This window comes from Gorilla gorilla, chromosome 21 (genome assembly GCF_029281585.2).
Source record: "Gorilla gorilla gorilla isolate KB3781 chromosome 21, NHGRI_mGorGor1-v2.1_pri, whole genome shotgun sequence".
NCBI lineage: Eukaryota > Metazoa > Chordata > Mammalia > Primates > Hominidae > Gorilla > Gorilla gorilla.
In genome coordinates, this window is record NC_073245.2 from 51,551,465 (window position 1) to 51,571,488 (window position 20,024).

Sequence of the window (20,024 nt, forward strand, 5' to 3'; positions counted from 1 at the left end):
GAAAAGGTTGCTGCCTGGGCATTAGAAGAACACCACACCCAAATAGCTCAAGCCTGTGGCCAAAGATAGGAACTTGGAGGCATCTCTCCTTCCCAGTAGGGCTCCTCACTTTCCCACCACTTCTTTTTAGGCATTTAGCTGAGAACTTAAAAGGACCCACACCATATTCTCTTATATATATTGTTAGTTGCCACGTGTGCTCTCTGTCTGCCTGGCTCTTCCTTCTTGCCTTGTGTGACCTGGGGATGGAGGAGGAATGCTGTGTGCTCCTCTCTGGCCACCTTGCATAGCTTTAGGATCCGAAAGTAATTTAGGAACAATGCTTGAATTTCACATTGTGGTTGTGTCATTGAAGCTGTGCTCACAATCTAACCCCTGATGGTGAGGTAAGGATCTCACATAGGTGGATTTGTTGCTGGGGCTCTTCTGTTTGGACCTCCGTCAGCTGCTGGAGATGGTAGCTACTAGCTAAGTAACAGAGAAACTCAAAGACTTTTGTCTAAAAGCCTATTGCAAAAAGAAAGTTTGATGATTTAAAAAATTATTTATTTATTTTTTGAGACAGAGTTTCACTCTTGTCGCCCAGGATGGGGTGCAATGGCACGATCTTGGCTCATTGCAACCTCCGCCTCCCAGGTTCAAGCAATTCTCCTGCCTCAGCCTCCCAAGTAGATGGGATTACAGGTGCCCGCCACCATGCCTGGCTAGTTTTTGTATTTTTAGTAGAGATGGGGTTTCACCATGTTGGCCAGGCTGGTCTCAAACTCCTGACCTCAGGTGATCTGCCCGCCTCGACCTCCCAAAGTGCTGGGATTACAGGCATGAGCCACCATGCCTGGCCTAAAAATTGTTTAATTTTAATCATATGAGTAAACATAAATATATTCTTATGGCCAAAAAAAAATCATACTTTATGGATACTGTCCAAGTCCCCATTGACCATTCTTCCTAGTGCCTTTCCTGAACAGAAATGACCATTGTCATTATTTTGGCATTTCTCTTTCCAGATACTTTCTACACATTAGTGTGTGTGTGTGAATGTGCAGCACCCCAACACTCAATCCACTCTGCATTTTGACCTGCAATGTACTTTTTTTTTTTTTTTTTTTGAGACAGAGTCTTGCTCTCTCACCTAGGCTGGAGTGCAGTGGCACGATATTTGCTCACTGCAACCTCCGCTTCCCAGGTTCAAGCGATTCTCCTGCCTCAGCCTCCTGAGTAGCTGGGATTACAGGTGTGCACCATCATGCCTGGCTAATTTTTGTATTTTTAGTAGAGACAGGGTTTCACCATGTTGGTCAGGATGGTCTCGAACTGCTGACCTCATGATCCACCCACCTCGGCCTCCCAAAGTGCTGGCTTCACAAGATATTTTAGAGTTCTTTCCATGTGAGTACATAAAATTTTACCTCACTTCTGTTAAATGCTGCATAATATTGCATTGTGTGAATTTAGTTTAGTTTATTTAACTACTCCCCTACTGAAGGATATTTAGGTTGTTTCCAATCTATGATGGCTTCAGTTGTGGGGGCTTCCTCCTTTGAGCATGGGCTGTCCCCCTGAGGGTCAGTTCCCCCAAATTAAGGGCTCTCTTTGCAGTAACTTTCTTGTGAATCCTGAAACAGCCACAAGCTAGTTATAAAATGAAGATGTTATGAAAACCAGTTAGAATTGCTGGGGAATTCCAGACAACATCACGTGACTCCTGCAAGTCCCTAGAGAACTAGAATGAGACTCTGAAGAGGTGGGTTGGGACAGGATGCTGGAGAGAGAAGAGGGGGACGGGAGAGAGCAGGGGGCATAAGGGCTGAGGAAGAGGAGTCTTTTTTGCTCCTAAACGCTTGAGGTTCCATTTGCTAATTTATTGTCAGACCACAGAAAAATTGATCCCTCCTGCTCCAGCCAGATGTTGCTTTCTTGAGTTCTGGCCTTGCCCCCATAGCTCTTACCACATCAAGGAGAGGACTAGCAATAAGAAATATATTTTTCTTCAGTAGGATTGAAATCCCCCCTATTGTGTTCTTCTTCACCATCTCAGTCAGGGAGCCTGCTCTGGGAATCATAAATTATCAGGTTAAACCATGTGAAGGTAACACTTTTCAAAGTCAAAAATGGTCAAATACCATCAGTTTCATATGGTTCAACTGAATAAATTTTCGGAGCAATTCCAGTTTATCTTTTAAGTGATGGGGTTAAGATGACAGTTTGGGGACTTTGCCTGTGACCCTTCAAAATTCTGGGGTAGGACTTAGGATGCTAATTGTTGCATAAGGTAGGGTTGCAATTTGAGATTAGGTTGGTTAGAGGTAAGGTTGGGAATAGATTTGACAAACATGTGATGTAGTTTCTGCCCCTTGCCAATCCTTTCTCCATTGCAGCCATCACTAATTGATTAAAGTAGTAATGCTTACTAAACCCAGATGTGAATATAAGATAACTTTCAATACATCATCTAAATAGGCACAGCCTGTTGACCAGAACCAGTACTAATGATGGAGCCCACAGCCATCTGTTGTGGGAGGGAGAGCTTGGTTGGATGAAGGGATAGATTTAAGGTGATGTTTAGGTTTGCTTCGGGATTATGGCCAGTTTAAGTTTGTTTTGATTTTAGGATAAGCTTAGTCAAGGAAAACTCTTGACTCTGGCTTAGAAGCAAGATTAATTTTGAGTTTTGAGTATGAATGGTTTAGTACTATGTTTAGTTTGTTAATTTATTGTTAAGGTTAGGCTGGATTCAGAGTGAGGCTCAGATTTGTGTTTCGTCTAACTTGGAGGTCAGGGTTGTGTTCAGAATTAGATTGAGTGAATTAGGAGAACTCAATATTCAGCCCTTAAAACTTCCACTTTTTTAACTGTCCTGTGGTGTTAAAAGTAGCAGCAGTAGTCCAAAAAGTATTATATGTGGATGATATCTCTAATATGCATGCAGACAGATAAGCAACTTTGGTAAATTACTTAGCAATTCTGGGAACATTTTTAGCATTTGGAAAGAGCAATATTAATGGTACTGCACTGTGTTTTATTTTAAATGAAACTTAAGTAAAGTGTTTAGCCACTGTTTGTTAGACAATAGGCAGTCAGTAAATAATAAGTCTCTTTATCTTTTTTTTTTTGTGTTGGCATCTTATTGCTTCATAAAACTGATGACAATGGTAGTTACAATTTATTAAGCATTTACTGTGAGAGACAATGATTTTAAGCCTTTGACACATATTACAGTCACACACTGCATAGCAACATTTTGGTCAATAGCAGATGGCATATATGATGGCAGTCCCATAAGATTATAATAGAGCTGAAAAGTTCCTGTCACTTAGTGATGTTATAGCCATTGTAAGGTCATAGTGCAATGCATTGTTCATGTGTTTTTGGTGATATAAGAATAAACACAACTACTGTGCTACCATTCATATAAAAGTACAATGTATACAATTATGTACAGTACATAATACTTGATAGTGATAATAAATGATCATGTTACTGGTTTACGTATTTATTATACTATACATTTTATTATTTTAGAGTGTACTCCTACTTATTTTAAAAAAATGTTGATTGGTGGCTCACGCCTGTAATCCGAGCACTTTAGGAGGCCAGGTTGGGCAGATGACTTGAGGTCAGGAGTTCAAGACCAGCCTGGCCAACATAGTGAAACCCCGTCTCTACTAAAAATACAAAAATTAGCTGGGCATGGTGGCATGCATCTGTAATCCCAGCTACTCAGGAGTCTGAGGCAGGAGAATTTTTGAACCCAAGAGGTGGGGGTTGCAGTGAGCCGAGATTACACCACTGCACTCCAGCCTGGGCAATGGAGTGAGACTATGTCTAAAAAAAAAAAAAAAAATGTTGATTGTAAAACAGCCTCAGGTAGATCTTTCAGGTGGTATTCCAGAAGAAGGCATTGTTATCATAGCAGATGACAGCTTCAGGTGTGTTTTTGCCCCTGAATACCTTCTAGTAGGGCAAGATGTGGAGGTGGAAGACAGTGTTATTAAATGATCCTCACCCTGTATAGGCCTAGGGTAATGTATGTTTCTTAGTTTTTAACAAAAAAGTTTAAAAAGTAAAACAAAATTAAAATTTTATAGAGTAAGAATATAAAGAAAGAAAATACTTTTGTACAGCTGTAAAAAAGTATTTGCTTTAATTCTAAGGGTATATACAAAAAAATAAAAAGCGAAAGGATACAATAACAAACCAGAAGATAATAACCAGGGTAATTATCCTTAGATAAAACAAAGCCTACTTTAAGAAAAGCAGGATTATCAGAGATAAAAATAGACATTTTATAATGATGAGAGGGTCAATCCACTAGGAATATGCAATAATTCTAAATTCATGTGTACCTAATTAACATAGTTTCAAAACTTATCAGGTAGATATATGGACAACCATAGTGGAGCTATAATTTTCTCAGAGCTGAGAGAACAAACAGATAAAATGTCAGTAAAGATAGAGAAGATCTGGTTCCAATTGACCTAATTTTCATAAATAGATCTGATTTACTGAATTGAACAAAACTAGCTGACTTAATTGAATACTAATTTAGTGTTGATAAAATATTTTTTAACACCACATATGGACTATTAAGTAAAATTGATTATATTTTGGAAAAGAACTCAGGTTTCACCAAATTTAAAGCATTAAAACTGTTCAGCATATATTCTCTGACAGCCATGGAACTGAGAAACAAATAACAAAAATAAAATTAGAAATGCTTAAATATTTGGATATTAAACATTTCATTTCTAAATAACCTGTTAGTCAAAAATAAATTACAGTAAAAATTAGATAGCATTTTGGACGATAAAATCATGAAATATGAAAACATTCGGATGCAGCTAATGTTGTGTTAGAGGGAAATGTATAGTCCCATATTTTTATATGCATAAAGAAGAGAAGCTAGAAATTGATCACCTAAGTATTAATCTCAAGAAGTTAGAAAAAATTAAACACAAAGAATATGCAAAGAATATGCAAACACAAAGAAATAAAATAACAAATCAATTAATAATACAAAATTAATAAATGATAAAACAAATATATGATAAAGACAAAAAAACCAAAATGTTGATTATTAGAGAGACTAAATAAACATATAGCAAGACTAATCAGACAAAAATTAGAGATGGCAAAATTACAAAATGAGAAAAGAGATATTAATATAGATTATATAAATATCAAGGATATAATATAAAATTTTATGCTGATTCATTAAAAAATGAAGATTAATGATAAAAATTCCATAAAAAACATGATTTATCAAATTTGACCTATAACAAGAAAGAGACTATCTGAATAGTCATATATTACCAAATATATTAAACTGAAATTTATAATCCTCCCTCACAAAAATCTTTAGGTGCAAATTACTTTGCCAGTGAAATTTTAAAGAAATTTATGTAAGAAATAATACAAATATTATGCAAACTTTTTAAAAAATTACAAATAAAAAAATCAGGATACTATTCTTTGGTCAGTGAGTCCTAAACAAGGACATTACACAAAAGGAAACTTATAAAAACAGTCACATTATTTATTATATTGATGACATTAAAGAAAAAATGTCAACATCTCAATACATACAGTAAAAACATTGGAAAAATTCAAGACCTGATCATTGTAAAATTGTGAAGATATCTAAAAATAAAAGGAAATTTACTAAATCTGATAATATCTATGAAAAGTCATAGAGCAAGCATCACATAATATTTAATAGTGACATATTAAAAATTTTCTCTGAAGTTGGTAATGACCTAAGGATGACCACTATTGACATTTCTAATGAAAATTATAGTAGAGGACTTGTCCAATGCAGTAAGTCAAGGAAAAAAAAAAATAAAATCCATAAAGATTGAGTAGAAAGAAATAAAACTATCATTTTTTGTAAATGACATAAATGTATATGTAGAAAATTTATATATACTATAAAATTAATAGGGGAAATTTGCATGGCTCAGTAAGTTAACATGAAAATGAATTGTATTTCTATTATGAACAAGCAAGATATAAAAAATGATGTTATTATTTAAAATGCCATCAAACTTCTCAATTACCTAAGAATAAATTGAAAATGGCACAAGATGTATGCACAAAAAACCATTAAACGTTGTTGAGAAAAATTAAGATATAAAAATCCTGAGGGATATAGCATGTTCATACCTTGAAAGATTCAATATTGTAAAGATGCCAACCCTCTTCAAATCGTTGAATGATTCAATGTGATCGCTTTCAAATATCAGCAGGTTTTTTGTGTATATCTACTTGTGTGTGTATTGTATGTGTGTATCCATGCAGACATAACATGTTTACATGGAAATATAAAGGACCCATAATTGCCAAGATGATTTTTAAGAAGAGCAAAATTGGAGGACTTGCGCTTATGATATCATTTATTTTGAATGAGTGATATCAGCAATATCTCAGAATAGGACTTTCTAACACTAGTCTCCTTAGAGAAACATCAATATGAACACCTATGCAAGCACAAAAGTATCTTCAGAAGAGTTAAGAAATCTAAGTGAGAGATTATGGCATCTGATTGGAGCACAGAAGTAAGAAAAGATGCATTGAAAATGGCAGAAAGGACAGTTTTACATTACTTGCATCACCACTCCCCCAAGCCAAGGCAGTGCAATGTGGAGAGAGATTTCCTGTATATGAGAGAAGGAGAATGCAGTCAGCACCTGATTTCACAGTGGACACCAGCACTAGACCCATTTCAGTGAACTTCAGTGCCAAGCTAGCCTATATGGCTCCAGTTTCCAGGTTCAGCCCTGCAGACCCAGGCACCAGGCCTAGGCCTAAGGACCCATGTGCTCGACCTACTCCAGTGAACACTGGCCTCAAGCCAACCCCTATGAACACAGGACCAAGAACATTCTCATGAACAAAGCACAAGCCTGCCCCAGCATCATTTAGTTCCTATGGACTCAGGCTCAAGGCCAATCCAATGTTGGCTCTCACATACCCAAGCTTCAGTCTAGGCCTTGTGGACACAGACTCCAGGCCTGCCCTGTAGACTCAGTTCACCCCTGTGGACCTTGGCACCAAGCCGATCTCCGCAGACCCAGGATCCAGGCCCATCCTTGCAGACCTAAGCATGAGGTTTATGTTTTAACTCCAATTGCTCTAACCCCAGTGGATCCAGGCTCCAGGATTGCTTTCATGTACTCAGGCACCAGGTCAGCCCCTGTGGATCCAGATGTCAGGCCAACCCACCTGCTGACCAAGACACCAGGTCAGCCTACCCAGGAACTCTAAGCAATAAGGCTGACTGTACTCTGCCACCAGATGGCCTGCACAGAATCTCTGGATAGGTTGACTGGTAAAGGGATTTCCTTGCCAAAGCCAGTCTGTAAAGAATGTAAGAGGCGCCTGCTTCAAATGCACAGACACCAATGCAAGGCCACAGGGATCATTAGTAATCAGTGAAATATGGCACCACTAAAGGAACGAAATAAAGCAAGAGTAAGTGACTCAAAGGAATGGAGATGGAGGAGCTGCCTGACAAAAAATTAAAAATAATGATCTTAAGCAAATTCAGTGAGCTACAAGAGAACACAGACAACTAAACAAAATTAAGAAATACATTTACAAAATGAGAAGTTCAACACAGAGGTAGAAATTATAAAAAAGAACTAAGCAGAAATTCTGGAGCTGAAAAATACAATGACTAAACCGAAAAATTCCATAGACAGCTTCGATAGTAGACTTGATCAAGCAAAATAAAGAATTACTGAGCTTTTGAAGATAGATCATTTGAAATTAACCAGTTACCAATTACTCAAATTCAGAATATTGAAGAGAATCTAAAAGGAAAGATAATGAGAAAGAGTGAAGAAAGCCTGTGGAACTTCTCAAACACCATCAAGCAAACTGATATATGCAGTATGGGTGTCCTAGAAGGGGCAGAGAAAGAAAAAGAAGCAGAAAGCTTATCTAAAGAAATAATGACAGAAACTTTCCAAATCTGGAGAGGAAAATGAATGCTCAAATTTATGAATCCCAAATAACCTCAAATACATTAAACATAAAGAGGTTTCACTAAGATACATTATAATCATATTCTCAAAAGTAAAAGGCAAAGAGAATTTTAAAAGCAGCAAGAAGAAAGTTTCCTTAGGTGCAAGGAAACCTTTTTGGTTTTTTAGAGATGGATTCTTGTTAGGTTGCTCATGCTGGAATGCAGTGGCTATTCACAGGCGTGATTCCACTACTGATCAGCATGGGAATTTTGACCTGCTCTATTTCCAACCTGGGCCAGTTCACTCCTCTTTAGGCAACCTGGTGGTCCCCCACTTCCAGGAGGTCACCATATTGATGCCATACTTAGTGCAGACACCTAATTGGCATAGCACATAACACCCCAGAACTCCTTTGCTCAAGTGATCCTCCTACCTCAGCCTCTTGAGTAGCTGGAAGTACGGGCATGCACCACCATGCCTAGCACATACAAGGGAACTTTTACAAGACTATCAGTGGATTTCTCAGCAGAAACTTTGATGGCCAGGAGACAGTGGGATAATATATGCAAAGTGCTTAAAGAAAAAACCTGCCAGCCAAGAATACTATATCTGAAAGGCTGTCCTTCAGAAATGAAGTAAAATAAAGACTTCTCCAGAAAAACAAAAGCTGTGAGAATTCGTAGCCACTAGATTTTCCTTACAAGAAACACTGAATGGAATTCTTCAAGTTGAAACAAAAGGACATAACTAATGACATAAAATATGTGAAAGTGGCTGGGCGTGGTGGCTCCCTGTAATCCCAGCACTTTGGGAGGCTGAGGTGGGTAGATTACGAGGTCAGGAGATCGAGACCATCCTGGCTAACATGGTGAAACCCCGTCTCTACACACCTAGCCAGGTGTGGTGGCACACGCCTGTAGTCCCAGCTACTCGAGAGGCTGAAGCAGGAGAATCACTTGAACCTGGGAGGCGGAGGTTACAGTGAGCCAAGATTGCACCACCATACTCCAGCCTGGGTGACAGAGCGAGACTCTGTCTCAAAATAAATAAATAAATAAATAAATAAATAAATAAATAAATAAACAACAAAACAAAAACAAGACGTGACTAGTACAAAACTCACTGTAAATATAAGAAAATAGTCAAATTCAGAATACTCTAATATTGTAATGGTGGTGTGAAAGTCATTTTGAATTCTATATAAAGCTTACAAGATAAAAGTATTAAAACAACTAAAGCTATAATAATTTGTTAATGGATACACAACATACAAATGATATAATTTATAGCACCAATAACAAAATGTCAGAGGAGGGAAGTTAAAATGTAGAATTTTTGTACGTGGTCAAAGTTAAGTACTTAAACAGCTTAAAATAGACTGTTATAACTATAAGATATTTTTTGTTAGACTTATGGTAATCACATAGAAAAAACATGTAGTAGATAAACAAAAAAATGAAGAGAAAGGAATCAAAATATACCACTACAAAAAAATCCCATCATAAAGGAAGACCACCAGGGAGGAAGAATGAAACAAAGAAACTATAAAACAGTCAGAAAATAATTAAAAATGGCCGTAGCCAGTCCTTAACCTGTCAATAATTCTTTTAAATATAAATGGATTAAATTCTCCAAAAGACATAGAGTTGATGTTGATGAAAACCACAATCCAACTATATGATAAGAGACTCATTTTAGCTGTAAAGACACACATAGGCTAAAAGTGAAGGGATGGAAAAAGATATCCCATGCAAATAGTAACCAAATGAGAGCAGGGTTGGCTACACTTATATCAGACGAAATACACTTTAAGTGAAAATTGTCATAAGAGACCAAAAAGGTCATTATGTAATAGTAAGGGGTTTAATATATCAAGAGGATATAACAACTGTAAAAATATGTGCACAAACAATAGAGCTCTTAAATATATAAAGCAAATATTAACAGCTGAAACTAGAAATATACAGCAATACAATAATAAGAGGCTTCAATACTCCACTTTCAAAAATTGATAGATTATTCAGACAGAACATCAATAGGAAAACAGTGGACTTGAACATGATAGACCAAATGGACCTAACAGACATATAGCATATTCTGTTCAACAGTAGCAGAATACACAATCTTTTCAAGAACACATGGAACATTCTCCAGGACAGATCATACATTAGGCCACAAAACAAATCTTAACAAGTTTTAGAAGATTGAAATCATAGCAAGTGTCTTTTCTGACTACAGTGGAATGGAACTAGAAATCATTAACGGAGGAAAATTGGAAAATTTAGAAATATGTAGAAATTAAGTAATGCATTAATTTCCAAACAACCAATAGGTCAAAGAAGAAAAGTATCTCAAGCCAAAAGAAAATAGAAACATATCATACTAAAATATATGGGATGCAACAAAAGCAGTCCTAAAAGTTTATAGCGGTAAAGTCTTACATTAAGATAAAAGAAAAATCTCAAATAAATTATGTAATTTTACACCTCAAGGAACTAGATAAAGAAGAGCAAACTAAGCCGAAGGTTAACACGAAAAGAAAGTAATAAAAATTAGAGTAGACATAAATGGAGACTAGAAAAACAATAAATAAGACCAACAAAAATAAAAGTTTGTTTTTTGAATGCGATAAAATAGACAAGTCTTCAGCTAATCATAACTAAGAATAAAAGAGATAAAACAAATAAATAAAATTATAAGTGGAAGAGAAGACATAACTGATACCACAGAAATACAAATGATTATGACACTATTTCCAGTAATTACATGCTAACAAACTGGCAAACCTAAAAGTAGTGGGTACATTCCTAGAAACATACAACCTTCTGAGATTTGATAATGAAGAAATAGAAAATCTAAATAGACCAATAACAAGTGACATGGTTTGGCTGTGTCCCCATCCAAATCTCATCTTGAATTGTCATTCCCATAATCCCCACGTGTTTTGGGAGAGACCCAGTGGGAGGTAATTTAACCATGGGGGCAGTTACCTTCATGCTATTCTCATGACAGTGAGTGAGTTCTTGCAAGATCTGATGGTTTTAGAAGGGCTTTTCCCCCTTCTGCTCAGCACTTCTCCTTGCTGCCTCCATGTGAAGGATGTGTTTGCTTCCTCTTCTGTCATGATTGTTAAGTTTCCTAAGGCCTCCCCAGCCATGCGGAACTGTGAATCAATTAAACCTCTTTCCTTTATAAATTACTCAGTCGGGGGTATGTCTATTAGCAGTGTGAGAAAAGGACTAATACAACGAGTAACAAGATTGAATCAGTAATAAAAAATCTCCCAACAAAGACAAGCTTGGGACCCAATGACTTTACTGATGAATTCCATCAAACACTCAAAGAGAAACTAATGCCAATCCTTTTCAAACTCTTCCAAAATGTTGAAGAGGAGGAAACACTTCCATACTTACTCTATGAGGCCAATATTACTCTGATATCCAAACCAGACAAGAATGCTATAAGAAAATAAATTACAAGCCAATATTTCTGATGAACATAGGTGCAAGAATTCTCAACAACATATTAGCAAACTGGACTCAACAGCCCATTAAAAACATCACACACCATGATCAAGTGAGATTTATCAGTAGGTTGCAAGGATGGCTTAACATATGTAATTCAGTACATGTCATACATCATGTTAACAAAACGAAGGACAAAAACCACAATATCTTCTTAATAGATGCAGAGAAAGCATTTAACAAAATTAATCATCCATTCATGATAAAAACTCTCAAAAAATAAGTATAGAGAGAATGTACCTCAACCTAATTATTTTGATAAACCCATAGCTAACATCATATTCAGCAGTGAAAACCTGAAAGCTTTTCCTCTAAGATCAGGAACAAGACAGGAATGCTCATTCTTATCACTTCTATTCAATATAATACTGAAATTCCTAGACAGAGCAATTAGGTAAGACAAAAAAAGGCATCCAACCTGGAATGGTGTCTACACTAAGCTTGGCATCAATATGGTGACCTTCTGGAAGTGGAGTACCACCAGGTTGCCTAAGGAGGGGTGAACTGACCCAGGTTGGAAATCGAGCAGGTCATAACTCCCATGCTGATCAGTAGTGGAATCACTGCACTGTTCCTTTTTGCAGGTGACATAATTTTATATATCAAAAATCCTAAACACTTCATCAAAAAACTTTTAGAACTAATAAAGTCAGTAAATTTGCAGGACACAAAATCAAAGTACAAAATCAGTAGCATTTCTATACACTGACAGTGAACTATCAGAACAAGAAATCAAGAAAATTATCTCATGTACAATAGCATCAAAAAATTAAATACTTAAGAATAAACTTAAACAAGGAAGTGAAATATCTGTACACTGAAAATTATAAAACATTGATGAAAATATAGAAGAATAAGGCAATATGTCCCACATTCATGGTTTGAAAAAAGTAATATCATTAAAATGTTCATACTACACAAAACTATCTACAGATTCAATGTAATCCCTATCAAAATTACAATGACATTTTCACAAACATTAGAAAAAAATCCTAAAATTCATATAGAACTACAAAAGACCCTGAGTAGCCAAAGCAATCTTGAATAAAAATAACAAAGGTGGAGGCATCACTACCTGATTTCAAAATCTACTATGGAGTTATAGCAATATAAAAAGCATGGCACTGACAAAACAAACAAACATGTGGACCAACTGAAGAGAACAGAGAGCCCAGAAATAAATCCAGACATTTACAGTCAATTGGTCTTTTACAAAGATGCTGAAAACCACCAATGGGAGAAATGACAGCCTCTTCAATAAATAGTGTTGGCAAAACTAGATGTGTTAGTTCATTTTGCATTGCTATAAAGGAATACCTAAGACTGGGTAATTTATAAAGAAAAAGGCTTACTTAGCTCATTATTCTGTAGGCTGTACAGGCATGGCGCCAGTGTCTTCTTGACTTCTGTGAGATCTCAGGAAGTTTTAACTCATGATAGAAGGCATAAGGGGAGCAGGCATGTCACAGTGAAAGAGCAAGAGAGAGAGGGGAGAGGTTCCAGAGTCTTTCTAACAACCAGATTTTGCATGAACTCATTACCATGGGAGAGCACCAAGTCATTCATGAGGGATCTACCCCTCGTGATCTGAACACCTCTCACTAAGCCCCACTTCCAACATTGCAAATCACATTTAAACATGAGGTTTGGAGGGGACTAACATCCAAACCATATTGCTAGATATCCACATGCAAGAGAATGGAATTGAACCCTTATCTTAAACCATATAAAAATCAACTCAAAATGGATGAAAGGCTTAAATATAAGACCTGAAACTGTAAAACTACACATAGAAAACACAGGTAAAAGCATTTTGATATTGGACTGGGCAATGATTTTTTGGATATGACCACAAAAGCACAGGCAATGAAAGCAAAAATAGGCATTGCATCAAACTAAAATTTTTCTGCACAACAAAGGAAACAATCAGCAGAGTGAAGAGATAACCTACAGAATTGGAAAAATATCTGCAAACCATACATCTGATCAGGGGATCATATCCAAGATATGTAAGAAACTACAACAACTTAACAGAAAGGAAACAAAGAACCCAATTTAAGTGTGGGTGAAGGACCCAAATAGACATTTTTCAAAAAAAGAAATACAAATGGCCAAAATGTTCATGAAAAAAAGTCCAACATCACTAATCTTTAGAGATATGCAAATAAAAAACACAATGAGAAATCACCTCACACCTGTTAAAATAGCTATCATCAAAAAGACAAAAGACAAAAGTTGGCAAGACCGTGGAGGAAAAGGGAACATATGCTGTTTGATGGGAATGTGAATTAGCACAGTCATTATGGAAAACATGAATGTTTCTCAAAAAATTAAAAATAAAACTACCATATCATCCCATAGTCTCACTTCTGGGTATATATCTAAAGGCAATGAAATTAATATCTGAAAAGATATCTTTACCCTCATGAATATTGTAGCATTATTTGCAATAGCCAAGAAATGGAATCAACCTAAGTGTCCATCAGTGGATGATAAAAAATGAAAATGTGCTGGGTATGCACACACACACACACACACACACATACACTCATATACACAATGACATATTCAGCTTTAAAAAGAAAATATTTGTGACAACGTGGATCTGGAAGGCATTATGCTAAGTGAAAGAAGCTAGCCACAGAAAGAAATATTGCATGATCTCACTTACATGTGGACTTTACAAATGTCAAACTCATAGAAACAGAGTAGAATGGTAATTTCGAGGGGTTGGATGTTGAAGGATATGGGGAGACTTGGTCAAAGGATACAAAGTTTCAGTTTGGCAGGGTGAATATGTTCTGGAGATCTACTGTACAGCATGATAATTCTAGTTAACAATACTGTACTGTATGTTAAATTTGCTAAGAGAATAGATCATAAACATTCTATCACATACACATGCACACACGATAACTATGTCAGGTGATGGATATGTTAATTAGCTTGATTGTGGTAATTATTTCAAAATGTATACATAATATATAGCATGAAAGCATCATGTTGTATGCCATAAATATATACCTTTTTTATCAATTATACCTCGAGGCTGGAAGAAAGGGAAAAAGATTTATTTCAAAGTTGTAATAATTAATACAGTATGATATTGGCACAAGACAAAATATGCATGAAACAAATAGAGAACCAGAAATAGATCCAAACGTGTGTATCCACTTGGCTTGTGACAATGGTGACACCACATTGCAGTTCAGAGAGGTCATTTCTTCAATAAGAGGAAGTCATATTGGGTCGATTGGATATTCACATGGAAAAAAACGAATCTGGAGCCATATCACACATCCTACACAAAAATAAATTCCAGATACATTATAGTTTTAAACGTAAACAGTAAAAACAACAAAATGTTGTAAAGATAAATTTGGGAATATTTTCATTACTTTAGAGTAGTTTAATATTTCCCAGGAAAGATACAATACTGCCCATAAAAAGATTAAGTTGATCTTAATTAAAATTAAGAATTTGTATTTATCAAAATACACCATTAGGAGAATAAAAATGCAAGAAACAGAGTGGGAGGTATTTAAGATACATTTATTCAACAAGGGGATATTATCCACAAAATATTTAGGAAGTGTTTCTACAAATCTGTAACGACCCAATTGGAGATGGGCTTAAATCCTGAATAGGCTCTTCACAAAAGAGGATAAAAATAGCCAATAAGCATATGAAACAATTTTAACCTCATTAGTAATCAGTAAAATGCAAATTGAAGTCACAATAAGGTGCCAAGTGTTGGTAAGAATGTATTTAGAACTTTCATACTCTTGCCTTATGCAATGAATCCCTCAATCATAATACTGAATGAAAGCAAACACAAAGATATCTTTTACATGAAGTTTTAAAACAGGTAAAACTAATGGTGGAATATGTAAAAATGGTTGTTAATTTTTATAGAGAGCTTGAGAGAGAACACAAAGAAGCTTCAGGGGTGCTGGCTATATTTTGTTTCTTGATCTGGATAGTAATTACATGGGTTTATATAATTTTTTTTTGCATGGTCACATTTTTACATGCTCGCTATTCTATATTAAGCGTTCATTTAAAATAAAATCACTGGCCTGGTGTGGTGGCTCATGCCTGTAATTCTAGCACTTTGGGAGCCCAAGGTGGGCAGATCACCTGAGGTCAGGAGTTTGAGACCAGCCTGGCTAACATGGCAAAACCTCGTCTCTACTAAAAATACAAAAATTAACCAGGTGTGGTGGCACACACCTGTAGTCCCAGCTACTTGGGAGGCTGAGGCAGGAAAATAGCTTAAACCCGGGAGGCAGAGGTTGCAGTGAGTGGAGATCATGCCACTGTACTCTAGCTTGGGCGACAGAGTGAGACTCTGTCTCAAAAAAACAAAAAATATATATGTATATATAATTAAATCACTATTAAGAACTTCAGACAGTTGTTGGGAGAAAACTGCCTTGGTCTTCCAAAGCTCAGGTTTTTGCCTAGTACGTGTAATCCAGGGGACATCCAACAGTGTGTCTGGGGAGGGACAGTCTTGTCCCCAGATCTGTCAACATTTTTTCATTATAACAAAGCCCATATGACTCATGTATAAAACTCTGAATGCAATGTTCTTGGAAATATGACAAGGTCCAACTGCCTAGTTCTCCCAAGCAGCAGCATTACTTGTGTATGTGAGAGAGGGATGAGGAAGTGGGGAGGAGGGAGATTCTGTTTGCCAATCTAGACCAGTGTTCCTCCAACTTTTTTGAAATAGAGTTTCACTCTTTTTGCCCAGGCTGCAGTGCAGTGATGCAATCTTGGCTCACTGCAACCTCCACCTCCCAGGTTCAAGTGATTCTCCTGTCTCAGCCTCCCGAGTAGCTGGGATTACAGGTGCACACCACTATGCGTGGCTAAATTTTGTATTTTTACTGGAGATGGGGTTTCACCATGTTGGCCAGGCTGGTCTCAAACTCCTGGCCTCAAGAGATCTGCCTGCCTCGGCCTCCCAAAGTGCTGGGATTACAGGCGTCAGCCACTGTGCACAACTTTTCAGTATACAGTGCAATCACATGGAGGGTTTGATAAGACAAATGGAGTGGAACCACTTTCAAAGTTTCTGATTCAGTAAGTTGAGATGGGCCCCTGAATTTTGCATCTCTACATTCCCAGGTGATGCTGATGAGAATGCTACTGGTATCATACTTTGAGATCAACTGATCTAGAGCACTTATTGATGAGCACTTTACGGAGACAGCAAGGTGGCACTGGTGGTGGGGTGATGGTAACTGGATCATAGGTCAGAGATTCAGCCATTAGGCTCAGATTTTATTGTTCACAGCAGGTTCTATGTAAAGACTCTCCTTTTCCCAGAACTGGATTTCATGAGTTTATTGCATGAGTTTTTACAAGAGAGTTCAATTACAATACACCAATGCCTTATTCTTGCACATGGCAAGTCAATATGGGCAATATGTTCATTGAACATCCTTCCCCACCCATGATCTCATTAGGACTTTGGCATTTTAAATAGTTCAGCTTGTAAAGCCAGGGCCATCTGTGCAGGTGACCTAATCCATGTCTCTGATGATAACTAGCACCCATAGTAAAATGAATGCAAACTGATTTCAATTTCTGTTTAAAAAACAAACAAAACCTTACTTTATACTTGGCATTAGCACCAGTGTTGGAGGCAGGGAGTGTGGTGGAAATGGGGAGGGAACAAAGAAGCAGCAGATACAGCTGCCTGCTTTCCTGTCATGAGGTTTACTTTACAGTACATCATGTGTCTCAAGACCAGCTGAGTGTTACATTTTCCATCCTTAAATGACACTTGCTTTGCACATGTATTTCAAAGGCTTAGAGTTGTTTGCAGAACTCTGTCCCAACCACAGGACTTCCCATCCTGCAGCTGGAGAGTCTTACATGCAGAAGGGCCTGGGACTTTCCGAGTGTGGGGTGTCATATCTAGCAGCTCTCCTCTCTCATCTCTTGGGTTTGACTTGTCCTGAACTACCCCTTGCTATAGACTAGCCACAGTGGCGTCATCTGTTTAGTCTGGACACTGCTATCATCTTTGGCACCCCAGTGCTCCCTGGTCTGTTTACCTTAGGCAGTATTGCCAGCTAAAGAATTGCTTTCCTCTGCTCTCATATCCATCAACAGTCACCAATAGGGTTCGCTTTCCCATCGACCTGCTCTATGTTGGTTTTTATCAGCTAAGATAATCCACCTTACGGGCTGGCAGCAGAGGCCACTGGTGCCCTGGCTACATCCTCACCTTCCAGTGTGCTCTGACTGGCTTCCAGTTGCATCTGCATCTCTGTGCCTGAGGATTCCCCCATTTCAACCCTGAACCCTGAAAGACTGCTCTGCCTGTTTGTACAGCAGGCCAGATGTTCCAGGAAGATCCCTTAATCAATGGCTTTCAGGCATTGATATATGAATATCTCAGATTATTTGCTCCAGATTATTTGCTTCTAGGCTGACATAATTCTGGTATGATTAGCATTATTTCCCAGAATTTTCCCATGGTAGCTGGCTTAAAAACACATCATGTATTGGCTTCCTTCCAAGGAATTTTTATATTTGACAGCTATTTACTGAGTGCCTACTGTTTGCCAGGCACTGTGCTAGATTTGGGATATAAATGATGAGTAAAGCAGATGTGGATCTTGTGATATCGTGGGAGAAACAGATAATAAACAATCACTCACTCAAAAATGTATCATTTTAAAATTGTGATAAGTGCCATTAGGACTCAAACAAAGTGTATAATGAAGGAACTGAGTGTCTTACCTACATGATGCAGTGACTGGGTAAGGCTGCATTGAGGAAGTGATTTGAACTGGAGGCCTAGAGGATGAAAATCAGCCATATGCAGAGCTGGGGAATAAAATGTGCAGATATTGGAACAGGAAATAATTTAGGATGTTCTTGGAATGGAAGGAGAGCTGACAGAAGAGGGGACAGTGGTACTCAGGTTGGATAGGCAGGTAGGCACCGGATCATCCATGGCCTTGTGAAGCGCCTAGGTGGGTGGTATGTGTGGGCATGTGTATATGTTTCTGTATGCGTGTGAATGCTGTAACATATATGTGCCTTTTTCTCTGTGTTTGTGTTCACCCAGTGGTATGTTAGTGAATGGGATGTGTTTGCATCTTGACTATGTGTGTATCTGTCCGACTGTGCCACTGCATGTGTGGGTTTTTGTGTGTATGAAGGCCTGTATGTTGATGTTTTCAAATACACTTTTTTGATATGTATCTATAAGTATGTATTAATATATTTTTACTATGGTGATATCTAGGTCTGTAGGCCTAATTATTTATGAGTGTGTCTATAAAGATATATAGATAAATGTGTCATTGTGCATGAAAGCATGCACACTGATATGTATATTTGAGTGTAAATATATTTGTATTATGCTATTGTATAGGTGAATTTGTAGGTGCCTGTATATGTGTGTTTTATGTGTATATGATTAAACTAGAACTAGATTAAACAATATTCTGAAATTAGTGTCTGTGTCTCTGTATGAAGCTCAGGAAATAGTCTTTCCCTCAACCAGACCACAAAAACTTGGAATTTTTATAGCTCACATTTGCTAGCAAGATGCAAACTTTACTTGCAGTTACAGTTATGGCTTGCTTTATTTTACATTTTCAATATTCCTGGCCTTTAAGAATCTGAATTCTAAATACTTTATGTGAATGAGTGAATATGTGTGCATGTGTTTAATTCTCTTGGTTTCAGTAAGTCAGCTTCAGTTAGGCCAAAATCCTTACCCTTGTCTTTATGAGTTAATATCTTTATTTAGAAATGAACTTTAGACCTGGAGTCGAGTGGTTTCCTCAGGCAGCTTTTTTTTTTCTCCATTAATATCTTAGTTGTAAGATGATCCAGCAGTTTGATTGTCGGGGAATCAAATACAAGGAGGCCATCCTCGAGCCCCACGGATGTTCTTATAGACTGATGTTGTCAGAGAAATGGAGACAGCAACTTCCAGGGAAAGACAATGAGCAGCTAGAGTCTGAGCTACTATCTCCCTATAGAGCAAGTGGGCCCAGTCCTTTGAATAGATTTTCCTTCAATTCCCGATTCTGGCAGCACACAAAAAAAGATTGTTGCCTAGTCATGGGACACAGGCTTTGGCATGACTATTTTTATCCAGGCAATATCTCATGTTTGGTGCTCTATTTATTCTTCCAACTAGAATTGTGGTGTGTGATGATGCTCTTAAAGATCATCCATTCTAGTCTACTTTACAAACTCTTCTTTCATGGGTGGACATTAGGCTTCTCCTTCAACACCTCTGTGGTAGATTGTGTTGATGATGGGCCCAATTAATGGCCTCTCTGTATCCATGCTCATTGTATTTTAACTTTGTAGTTCCCTCCCACTTTGCCTCTGGGATTAGTTCTGTGACTTGCTTTGGCCAATACGACGTTAGCAAACTCGATGCAAGCAGAAGTGCGAAAAAACACCTGTGAGTTTTTACTTCCTCTCCCTGTCTTTTCTGTGATCACCCTAAAAATAAGCCCACACTAGCCTAGTGGAGGATATGAGA

At 37.4% G+C, this 20,024-nt stretch overlaps 1 protein-coding gene and 1 pseudogene across 3 annotated transcripts in view; one reads left to right on the plus strand and one right to left on the minus strand.

Annotated features, from left to right (window-relative positions):
- Nucleotides 1-17,799, minus strand: part of LOC101132062 (ubiquitin-like-conjugating enzyme ATG3) — a 29,727-nt pseudogene extending 11,928 nt beyond the window's left edge.
- The window catches only part of DHX35 (DEAH-box helicase 35), a 782,267-nt gene that overhangs the window by 385,252 nt on the left and 376,991 nt on the right, over nucleotides 1-20,024 (plus strand). The gene's annotated exons all lie outside the window — the stretch shown is intronic.